Raw genomic sequence first — 12,928 nt, 5'->3', positions numbered from 1 at the left:
ATATCGTCTGTATCATTGGGGTAGCGTTTCTAAACAAATCAGTTTCAATAATAAACATGCATGATTTTGTAAAAGTATGACATAAATGTATAAAAAAATAGCTTTTAGATGAACTGGTGACTGTGACACAATTTAGGACATTGCAACCTCTCATGCTATGGAATTTTGAGGGTCCTCCTCAAAATTCTGTCCCAGTTTGATGGGTTGACATTTCTAACTGTTTCTTGTGCGGCGATCGGCTGAAATTACTTCAGAATTTTGAGGGCCCCAATTTCCATTTGCGGAGGGAAGTGAAATTTTTATTGACTTGTGACCGCACCCATGGGGCTGCCTACGTATCCCCTCTTAAACGGGAATCATGTCAGGCATAGTTCAATTTACATCATATAAGGAAAGCATAAAGATTACACATTGTAACACTTGACTGCATCTGAATTAATCGGCATTGGCCAGACTTCCCTGTCCATTTCTTCAAGTATGAGGGAGCCTCCTGCCAAAACCCGGTGAACCATGTATGGACCCTGCCAGTTGGGAGAGAACTTTCCTTTGGCTTCATCTTGAAGGGAAAAAATTTTCTTTAACACCAATTGCCCCGGTGTGAACTGTCTTGGCGTGACTCTTTTGTTGAAGGCTCTGGCCATTCTGTTCTGAGAGAGTTGTCCATGGAAAACTGCATCATTTTCTTTCCATCTATAAGGGCTAGTTGCTCATAATGACTTTTTACCCACTCTGCGTCGTCGAGCTCAGCTTCTTGTATAATCCTTAGGGAAGGAATTTCTACCTCAGCGGGAATGACAGCCTTTGTACCGTAAACCAACATATATGGGGTTGCCCCGTTTGAGGTGTAGACTGTGGTACGATACCCCATTAGAGCAAATGATAACTTTTCGTGACACTATTTATGCTTCTCTATCATTTTTCACAATATCTTCTTCATATTCTTGTTGATGGCTTCTACAGCTCCATTCATCTGAGGCCTGTAGGTTGTGGAATTCTTGTGTTTGATCTGGAAAATTTCACACATAGCTTTCATCAAGTTGCTATTGAGGTTGGAGTCATTATCAGTAATGATTGATTCTGGAATTCCGAATCGACAAACAATGCGGTCGCGGACAAAGTCTGCCACGACTTTCTTAGTCAATGCTCTGTAAGATGCTTCTTCGACCCATTTGGTGAAATAATCTATTGCTACTAGGATAAACATTTGTCCGTTGGAAGCATCAGGCTCGATTGGTCTAATAATATCCATCCCCCAGGTGGCGAACGGCCACAGTGAGCTTGTTGTATGAAGCTCGCTTGGAGGTACCTTTATCATGACTGCATGTATCTGACGGCGGTGGCATTTCTAGACATACTGGATGTAGTCCGTTTCCATAGTCATCCAAAAGTAACCAGCCCGGAGTATCTTCTTTGCTAAGACAAAACCATTCATATGTGGACTGCAGGTCCCAGCATGAATTTCCTCTAGCAGCCTGGATGCTTCCTTTGTGTTGACACATCTTAATAATCCTAAGTCGGGAGTCCTCCTATACAGGATACCTCTGTTATGAAAGAAGTTGTTGGACAATCTCCAAGTGTGCCCTTGGGTAGGATTTGCAAGCTTCGAGTACTCTCCTTTTGCCAAATATTCCTTGATATCATGAGACCAGGCTTTCCGTCTACTTCCTTTTCGACATGGTCACAGTAAGTTCGCTGATCATGGATTTTCACTGGAATGGGATCAATGAAATTCTTATCTGGATGTTGTATCATAGATGAAAGGGTAGCCAATGCATCGGCGAACTCATTTTGGATTCTGGGAGCATGCTGGAATTCCGTCTTTGTGAAGCTCTTTCTCAATTCTTGTACGTGATGCAGATACGGGAGTATCTTGGATTTCTTGGTTGTCCATTCTCCTCGTACCTGATGTATAAGTAAGCCTGAATCTCCAATCACTAGTAGCTCTTGAACGTTCATGTCAATGGCCATTTTGAGTCCTAAGATGCAGGCTTCAAACTCGGCCATATTGTTGGTGCAGGGGAACCTGAGTTTGGCAGACACTGGATAATGCTGACTGGTTTTTGATATTATGACTGCTCCTATGCCAACTCCTTTGAAGTTTGCTACTCCGTCGAAGAAAATTCTCCAACCGTCATAGGATTCTGCAGTGTCTTCTCCTATGAATGATACCTCCTCATCAGGAAAATACATTTTCAGGGGTTCGTATCCTCCATCCACGGGGTTTTTAGCAAGGTGGTCTATCAGTGCCTGTCCCTTGACCGCTTTCTGATTTACATAAACAATGTCAAACTCACTCAACAGGATTTGCCACTTGGCTAGCTTTCCAGTGGGCATGGGCTTCTGAAAGATGTACTTCAAAGGATCCATCCTCGATATGAGATATGTAGTATAGGCGAAGAAGTAATGTCTCAGCTTCTGAGCTACCCATGTCAAAGCACAACATGTACGTTCCAATAGAGAATACCGGGCCTCGTATCGGGTGAACTTCTTACTAAGATAATAAATGGCTTGTTCCTTCCTCCCTATTTCATCATGCTGCCCCAGAATGCAACCGAAAGCTCCATCCAACACTGCAAGGTAGAGTAATAAGGGTCTACCTGGCTCGGTCGGGACCAAGACTGGTGGTGTTGACAGGTACTCCTTGATTTTGTCGAAGGACTTTTGGCAGTCATTAGTCCATTTGGTGGCGGCGTCCTTCTTTACCATCTTAAAGATTGGCTCACAGATAACTGTAGACTGTGTTATGAATCAGCTGATGTAGTTAAGTCTTCCCAAGAAACTCATCACATCCTTCTTGTTCTTTGGTGGTGGTAGTTCTTGAATGGCTTTGACTTTCGATGGATCCAGTTCTATTCCTCGGCGACTCATAATAAACCCAAGCAATTTCCCAGTAGGAACCCCAAATGCGTACTTTGTAGGGTTTAGTTTCAGGTTGTATCTCTGCAGTCTATTGAAGAACTTCCTCAGATCTTCCATGTGGTCACTGGCCTTCTTGGACTTGATAATAACATCATCCACATATATCTCTATCTCCTTGTGTATCATATCATAGAAGATGGTAATAATGGCCCTCATGTAGGTGGCCCCTGCATTCTTTAGGCCGAATGGCATCATCTTGTAACAGTACACTCCTCACCGCATAATGAAAACCGTTTTCTCAGTATCTTCCTCATCCATCCAAATTTGATGATATCCAGCAAAGCAATCTAAGAATGGCTGAAACTCATGCTTGGCGCAATTGTCAATCAGGATGTGTATATTTGGCAAAGGGAAGTCATCTATTGGACTGGCCCGGTTGAGATCCCGGTAGTCGACACAGACTCTGACCTTCCCATCCTTCTTTGCTACTGGCACAATGTTAGTTAACCATGTCGGATATTCTACTACCCTGAGAACCTTAGCTTTGATCTACTTTTTAACATCTTCCTTGATTTTCAAACTCATATCAGGCTTGAACTTTCTGAGCTTTTGCTTTACTGGTGGGCATATTGGATCGGTTGGCAGTTTGTAAGCCACAATAAACGTACTTAGACCAGTCATATCATCATACGACCAGGCAAATATGTCCGCATACTCCTTTAGAAATTCTGTGTATTCTTTCTTCTTTAATGGCGATAGGTGAATGCTGATTCGTGTTTCCTTGACGTTTTCTGCATCTCCAGGTTGATAATTTTGGTCTCGTCCGTGTTGGACTTAGGTCTGTTCTCAAAATTCTCAACTTCTTTGACAATCTCGTCTGGTATGTCATTTTCCTCTGAATCCATGTCTGTTTGTTGTGTTGTCTCATTGCATGTCATAGTCATTGGTTCATCAAGATAAGTAATAGTAATGATGTATATGCAAAGTAAGGAGAGATAGTAATAAATATTAATTTATAAGAAAAATCAAACATGCTTTTGAAAGATTGAATAACTGTTTTAAACACTGAAGATCTTATTGCGGGAATTGAAAAGTGCGAAAAGAAAATCATTTGTAAATAAAACAGTGAATAATTCTTGTTTTAGCCTTGCTACCCCAAGGCTCGTCGGGCTTTGGTTGTCCTGACGGTCCAATTCTTGAGATGTGCCCCTCTGCTCATAGCCTGTATGGAAGGGCCTTCCTCCCTCTCCTCCTCGACAATAACGCAACAGTTCATATCATTGTCCTCTAGAAATAAGTTCTTCACTACTGCAAGTGTTCTTCTTCATCTGACCCATAAATAATGTCAGCCTATTGGAAAATCTGCTCCAAATGTGGTATTGGCTGTTGTAGGGTATAGTAAGGACTACGCCATGGTGGTGACCAGTTGTTGAATTCTTCTCAGGTGTATTCATATACCAAACCAAAGGTAGTTCCATGTTTCTTGAGTTTTATGGGTTTAGAGATTCCTTGAAGGTTCTTGTCGAGCCCTTTGCCAGGTTCGTACCCACTCCAACTCAGTATACTCTCGATTTTGCTATCCCACCATTTATCTTTGTCAATAGTGTTGACCCGCTCAATATGGTGGTAAGTTTCTCCACCCAGCTTCCTTCTTCCCTCGACTGCTGGGATGGTCTGGCGACTGTATATAGGGTTGCTACCATCGCCGTGAATGATTACTTCCTGGTGATTCCATTCAAACTTTACTGCCTGATGCAGCGTTGATGCTACAGCCCCAGCAGCATGAATCCATTGCCGTCCCAACAACAAGTTGTAAGATGCTAGTACATCTATTACCTGGAAATCGACCTCGAACTAGGTTAGTCCCATCTGCAAGTATAGACTAATCTCACCAATGGTGGGCCTCTGAGAACCATCGAAGGCTTTCACATTGATTGCTCCATCCTTTATCTCATGCAGCCCTTTACCCAACTTCTTGAGTGTTATCAGCAGACAAATGTTAAGTCTGGAACCTCCATCGATCAGGATTCAGGTGAGGAAATAATCTTTGCATTGCACGGTGATGTGCAGTGCCTTGTTGTGCCCCAGCCCTTCAGGCGGCAGCTCGTCCTCATGAAAGGTGATCTTGTGGCTTTCCAAAATTTGTCCTACCATATTAGCCACTTCCCCACTAGTGATGTTACTTGGTACATACGCTCACCCTTAACAAAGCATTCTTGTGTGCTTTAGAATTTTGCAGCAAAGAGAGAATGAATATTTGTGTTGGCATCTTGTTTAATTGGTTGATGACCGAATATTCCTTGGCTGTATTTTCCTCCAAAGGTCATCCGGGCCTGTCTATATTAGGGGTGGCCGATTGGAGGCCTTCTTGCTTGATTCAGCTAGATTTTCAGGGGTATAGACTCTACCAGTTCTCGTCATACCCTGTGATGTGACAGTTTCTTCATTCCTGACCTTGCCTTTCCTTCTTGCCTCAGCTGTATAGTCCCATGGTACAACATTTGTATAGAATGATGGCATGGTTGGCATTTCCACTGGGATCGACGTGGCTATCCTTACTTCGAGTGTACCATGTGCTTTGGGTGGCAAAACTGTAACCTCAAATGGTGCGGCTACATTTTCCGAAGACACGAATTCAACCTCAATTGGTACTGGTGTCTTTGTGGATGGTTCTGCTTCAAACTTCAAGATATACAAACATATTTACCTCAGCGTCCTTAGACGGTTAGATATGAACTATGATTGGATTGAGAGTAATTGTTGGTTTCTTCGGGTCATCACCTTTTGTGATCAATCTGATTGATCCCTCGGGATCCCAGTCATCTTCTACTTCAATCATGTGGATACCTCCACCCTTATGGTCTAGAAGAGGGTTGTTGCGGATGTTTGGAGCAGGTTCCTTTACCATAGTGATCTTGTTATCAATCAAAGACTGTATCCTTTCTTTCAAGGAGCGGCATTCATCGATGGTGTGCCCTTTCATGCCGGAGTGGTATGCACAGGACTTGTTTAGGTTAACCCACTAAGAAGGATTCTTGGGGGTTGCAGTAGGGATGGGGGTGACATAACCAGCAGCTTTGAGCCTCTTATACAGCTGGTCGATGGGTTCAACGATGGTTGTATATTGTTTTGGAGGTCTGCGATCAAAATTAGGTCGGGGTCTAGGGAAATTTTGTCGTGTAGGGGTGATTGATAGTAGGATGGTTGAGCATTATAGGTTTGGTAGACATGAGCGGGTTGGAAGTATCTGGGTGAAGTAGGTTGATATGTAGGATGTGGAGATGACTGATAGGTTAGTGGTGGTGCTTGGTACGAGGGTGAGAGTGCTTGGTAATTTGGGGTTGGTTGGTATGTGGGTGGAGGTGGTGGGTAAGCTTGGTATTTGAGGGGATATTTGGTCCTCTGTGCAACCATCATGGCCCCTACGTTCCTTTTCTTGGACACACCACTGGACTATAAAGCCTTATTTGTAGCTTGCAAGGCCTCGAAATTTGTAACCATACCACTTTTAATACCTTATTCAATTCTTTCACCCAGTTTGATAATGTCGGAAAACATGTGGTTCTCATTCATGATCAGTCGTTCATAGTACTACTGGTCCTGATCCCGGACAAAGAACTTGTGCATTTGCTCATATTCTAAGGCGGGTCTGACCTTAGCGGCCTTGGACCTCCAACGAGTAGCATTCTCGCGAAACATCTCTGTGGGCTTCTTCTTCAAATTATGGATATAGAACATGTCTGGTGTGTTCTCTGTATTAAACCTGAATCTGTCCATAGTTAGACGCCATGCCTACCCAGCTTGACCACTTCTTGGGATCTTGGCTGATGTACCAAGATAATGCATCTCCTTTCAGACTCCTCATGAACAGCTTCATGCGGATCCTTTCATCCTTCCATACTCCAACTAGCTTGTCGTAATATGTCCTCAGATGGACCTTTGGATCACCCGTACCATCAAACATTTTGAACTTAGGAAGTTTGTACCCCTCAGGTAGTTCAACATCAGGCTATATGCAAAATTCTTCATAGTTCAGCCCCTCGATTCCTTTACTTCCCTCAACGCCCTGAATTCGGCTAGTCAGTTTCATAAGTTCCTTAGCCAAGTTCCTGATAAGTAGATCCTTTCATCAGACCCAGGTATGCATGAGATAGGTTGGGTGGGGTGTGGCATGGTCTCCACGTGGATAAGAGTGTTATGGTGGCCTGGTGTATGGGTGTGGAAATGATTATTTGTGGAGTTCTGAGGTTCTGGGATGAGTAGTGGAGTGTTGTTTGGGGTATGGCAGGTGTTACATTGGTTCTTTGGTGGAGCGACGTGATGGTGAGGAGCGGGATGATTATGTTGTTTTGGGATATTTTGAGGAGGTGTAGGGTTCTGAGTGTTGGGGAAGTTGATATCTGGGGTGTTGAGGGAAAATGACAGGTTTGCCAGATTTCGAACCTGATCGAGCTCTTCTTGGAATTTCAACAATTTCTGTTCAAGTTGTGACACATTCTCGTTAGGAACCCGAATACCCTGGTCATCAGTGGCCTCTACCCATTCAGATGTGTTCTCCTTCCTGATGTTGTTTAAATCTTCCATTTTGCCTTTATTCTTGCCTTTGATAGGACTAAGAGAAGGAGTGGGTGGACGGCCCCTAGATCTTGTAAAATAAGATGATGATGCCAGAGTGCATGAACTAACCTTTGGGGAGGGGAATAATAAAAACAAAGATAAAAACAAAAGGTAATCAAGTCAATGAGGATTATAAAAAAGTATTGCAATATTTAAACACATAGTGCGGGAATGTAAAGCGTGTCCTCATTTGGGAACCACTTTGTGCCCGAGGTAGGCCTAGCGACAAATTGTCTTTAGGCATTTAGCATTTTAGGACCTTCCTCAGGTTGAATGTTCTCGTTGATCAAGTCCTCCAGTTCGCGTAGGTTCACCAGTAAAAATGTCTTTGCCAAATGTTCTCCTTCATTTCCCTCAGCGTTCTAGCAATCGGTGACTCTCTTCCTCACCTTTCATTCCAATTCCAACAGTCTGTATTCTAGATATTCCAGCTTTTCGCTGGATTTGGCGGCCATCTCTTTCAATTCATTGATTTTTTCATTTGACGGAAGATTCCTCCACCAGTATAGAAAGAGTGAGGGTGTGCTAACCATACCGAAGCTGGGGACCTCGTTCTTCATTTTGTGCAAAACAAAAGGGTTAAGACCATACCCCCACCGGACTCAACTATTTAATACCAACAATTAGCATGAAGCATTTAGTTCTTCAAATAAATGCACAGAACGTGATGCTATCCATTTGGGTTTAGGGAAACCCAATGGACTTTGGACAAGGCTATCTTAAAGGATTATTATGTGGACAACATAACTGACCTAGCTAGGTTTGACCATGATGCATGCACAATTTAAATAGAGTAAGGTTTCTATGGGGTTTTAGACTAGTACCCTTGAGCGGACAACTCAAGGGGGAAGACACGGAACTGTCGACTGCACCGCTGATCGACTAGTTTTACCGCAAATAAGCCTTTCCAAATTTAGGGGATAATGATATAGGAAGAGCGCAACCACTCATCAAGCGTTGCTATAGTATTTGTTTGGCATGAGTGGAGTATGATGTTGAGCATGATTATGCAATAATTAAAAGCATGTTGACATGTATTTGCACGTTAAGAAAGCGCTAAATACAGTAGTTTCATAATTTAAAGTAGTTATAAAGGAAAGAAACAAGAAAGATATGTCAGTTTTGCTTTTGAAGAAGAAATTAAACGCTTAAAGAAATTAAACAAATAATTGCACATAGGGAGGTTACAAATTCACAAGAACGATATGAAATGGTAAAAGCCTAAATATCTCCAGCAGAGTCGCCATGCTGTCGCGCCCCCTTTTTCCTCTGCAGAAATCGGGTTCATGACATTTGGGTTGGGACAACACTTTCCTTTGGAAAGGCGATTACATTTTGGAGAGTCGCCACCTAACGATTTTAAGGTGCGTTAGGGCACCTATAGGGTTCATTCATAACTACGTTTGGTAACCAGAGATAGGGTAAGGGCTTGAAATTATCCTAAGGGGAAGGTGTTAGGCACCCATCAGGATCCACTAGTGTGGTTCCCGGCCAGACAGTTTTTGTGAATTTGTGCAATTAGTAAATAAACAAGGATGACTCAAATAGTAGGAGATTTAAGTTTAAATACATAAGTATTTGAAAACAATTAGTGAAAGGAAAATTTTTGAAAAGAAATACAATCTAAGCAGGCTTATGAATGTAAAGAGGGGAGGTTCTAGGTTTGTTTATAATATGGATCACATCAGTGCAATACCCGGTATGACACTCCTCAAAGAGGGGCTACACGTGGTATTAACGCACTGGTCATCATATCCATATCTACCCTTTCCCGCCCCGTGAAGGTAACTAAAGCGAGGGTTGGTCTCGACCCCTATTGCATGTTATTACCCGTCCCTTCCTATCATTATCGGAGGAATTTAGGACTCCTATCCTATAAGAAGGAGGTTCTAGGCAGACCTTCAGGTTTAAAGGCAAAATATTAAGGCGACATACAATGACAAGTAGGACTTCAATTAAGGGGAGCGGGGAAGACAAACAGAAGCTCAAATATACCTCCATAGGTAATGTACATAGACAGCATGACTCATACAAAATTAAAGTCTGAATTAAAATCCTATGCATGGTATCTAAGTGATAACAACAGAACCAAATTTATTATATGACTTAGAAAATAAGTCTGAATCAAGCTTGCCTACTGACTTTAACAATTGATAATTAAACACTAACCACAGAGACGGTTTTGGTGTTATTTAAAGTTATTACCTAAGGCTTGCCTAGGCTTAAAATAGTATGCAACAGTTATTTAGAATTATTAAAACAGTGTGGAAATTATTTTACCCTAAGAGCATGTTGTTCTAGTTGATACAAATGCAGAGATTGTTACCAGTTATACTAAGAAAACATCACAATGTGGGATTATTCTTATTACCTTTTCATGAATCAGTAGTTGACTAGGCGTCTTAAACAAAATGCAAACAGGATCCTAGAACATAATATCTAATATGCACGTGCAGATGGCAGAATTGTTAAAAAATAGAATCCCTAAGGCATGATTTCTAAATGTACACTAGAGTTGCATAATTAGAAGTATGACTTCTGAAAGTACAAGAATAACAGCCTTTTATGCCAATGTCATTATCGTCCTAAGAGCAGGATTTCCAAGTGATAGACATAAAACATGGATTAATGACGGATGAGATGCTGAAGCAGGAAACATAGGACCTAAGAACATGATTTCTAATGCATGTATGAACCCTAAGCATGATTTCTATTGCGCAATTAGGAATATAAACCTAACAACATGTTCTCTACCCCTTAAAAACTATAGCATGCATATTTACCCCATCCTTTTTCACTAGCCAACCCCAATACTTGTTTACAACAGGCTATTACAGACCAATATTGAAACAAATTACATAAGTAGCCAGGAAAAATAAGAAGTTACACTATAGGAAGCCTGATTAGGACTTCCTCTCTGAGTTATATAATCAATCACTTCAAATGCTAAGATTGTTTCATAGCTTTCCCTCATATCTAGGTGTGTTAGAGTTCCCTTAGGACCTCAAGGTATCCCAGGCAGTGCTCACACCCAGATTTCATAGCCAAGACAGAGTAAGTGCAGTGTGGAAAGGCCAGCTTTCATATGTCCAAGTTCAGAGGAAGCTCAAGGGTCCCAAGGCAAGGCTCACACAAAAGGGGCAAGACCTAGTAGTCTAGGAGTATAGTGAAAGGTGCAGGACACATGTGAAGGAGTTTGTTTAAAAACTGGACTGACAGATCCATTTTGAAAGAAATCAAAAACAGAAGTGGTTGAAAGCAGTTGTATTAGTAAGACAGACTTCAAGGTAAGACCACACACAGCAAGTGAATGAATTCAGTAATCACACATGGGGTAAAAGGGGATTTGGGGATACACATATATTGACTACAGACACCTGACCTCAGCAGGAGTATTAGGATTAGTAGGGACATGCTCAGAGATAGTTGGACACTGGCATATCACAAACCAATCATGAAACACATAGAGGTGGGATAGGGGATTTGGGATTCACAAAAAGGTAAGAGCACAGTAGGTAAAAGAATACAATCGTCCAAGCATGCTTGAATCACATGAATTTAAAGGGAGGGGAATCATATCAACATGCTTAGATACTATCTTCACAACAGAAACCCAAGTAAAAAGGCAGGCCAAAAATAAAAGGAACTGAAGCAGGAATAGAAACATATTGTTGTAGACAAAGGTAAACAAATGAAAAAGGCTTACAGATGATTAGCCTTGGCTTGTAGCCGGCCAATAGTAGTAGAATAACACAAAATATTTCTTTAAGTAAGAGGGGGATTTTTGAAAGCCAAGTCTTGTCTTTTTATTAATGAAAGACTTAGGGTATTTATAGCTTTGAAAATAGGTAGAAAATAAGGTAACAAGTAAAGGTTTAGCACAATTATGGAAGTAATCACAATTAGAATCCAATTAATACAAGTACTCCCCTTTAATCATGGAATTACAGCTTAAACAGATACCAACAGGGATAACTAAGGAAAGAAAATCAGTTTGAGAAATATTGGTTTTTACCATATAAGGGGTAGTAAAAGTATAGAGCATATGATTGAGTCTACGTACAGAATACACTAATTCGAGGAAAGGATTCAGCAAGAACGAAGCACCACAACAAATTAGGGAATGGAATCAATCAATTTAAACAAACGAGTAAAATTTTAGGGGTTTATAAGAAAACCTTGCAATCAAACCATAATTTTTAAGAAAATCAGGATCAATCAAGAGGGAGTCATGATTCTGCACTTCGACATATAAATAGAAAAGAATGAACAGGCGTATCAGACATGCAAGGTCAGTCATATCGATAAAAAGAAGCAAGAGATGAACAAGAAAGAGATGAACACAATCTTACAGAAGTGACATGAGTAGGCTAAGGACTCAGTAGCAAAAGGAACTCACTCAAAGCATTGTAATCAATAGAAACTTAATCAAGTCAAGTAGTCATGGCTAACACATAGAACCAGTGTGAAGAAACCAATCTAACACATAGCAACAGGTGAAGAAGATCAGGCCAACACACAAAAACAAGTAAAGAAAGCCTTTAAAACTCACAGTAACAAGTGAAGAAAATCTTTAAGAAATTAGGGTTTTAACAGAGTTGAGTTAAAAAGCGGTAAGAACTTAGAATCAGTCAAGATAAACAATGAAAAAGTTCTAACCATAAAGAAATCAATCGAAACAGGTATACATACAAATCAAATAAACAAAGATAGTTCCAGAACCCCGGATAAAACCAAAAATAATTAGGGTTTTCAACGTGATGAATCAGATAGAAGAAAAACATAAATAAATCATTTAAACATAGTAAAAATCATATGATAGTACTGAGAATCAGAGAAGAAGTTATTTTAAAAAGGGGGTAAAGAAACCCTAATGTTGAAGACGAAAAGTCACTTTAAAAAGAACGGGAAAAACCTTTGAGGAAAACACCAAAGTTCGTAATATACATAGATCTAAAAGAAAATCGAAAAGTCTTTAATGTTAGGGTTTCGTAGAAACTAAAGAAGGTGAGAAAACCTTGAAAAGTTATCGGTTTTAAGCCGGAAAAGTCATAGATCTTACTCGAACGGCCATGGATGGCCGGAAAATGGCATGAGAAACCATGGGAGGCTAGTTAACCACCTCTGGTTCATATAAAGGCCTCAAAACGATGACACATGTTCAAGAGGGAGCCATAAGGCTGGTAGGTGGCAAGGCCATCATGGATTCAGGTAGGGAGATAGCCGGAGAAGGTGGATAAGGTTCATCGGAGAGGAGGGGAGAGGAGAAGGTTCTAGAGAGAACCAGAGGTAGAGAGAGGGAGATGAGTGTCAGTTGAGTGAATGAAGAATGAGAGGGTTTGAGGGGAGGGGTCGTTTGGGTTTAATTTAGGAAAGAGGAATGGGGACCGTTGATCTGAAGGATCAACGGTCAAGATTGAATGGGGTAGGTGGGTTGGGTATGGCTTGGGTT

The sequence above is a fragment of the Nicotiana sylvestris genome, chromosome 5, assembly GCF_000393655.2.
Source record: "Nicotiana sylvestris chromosome 5, ASM39365v2, whole genome shotgun sequence".
Taxonomy (NCBI): Eukaryota; Viridiplantae; Streptophyta; class Magnoliopsida; order Solanales; family Solanaceae; genus Nicotiana; species Nicotiana sylvestris.
The sequence above is the reverse complement of the archived record's forward strand: the minus strand, read 5'-3'. Positions refer to the sequence as shown.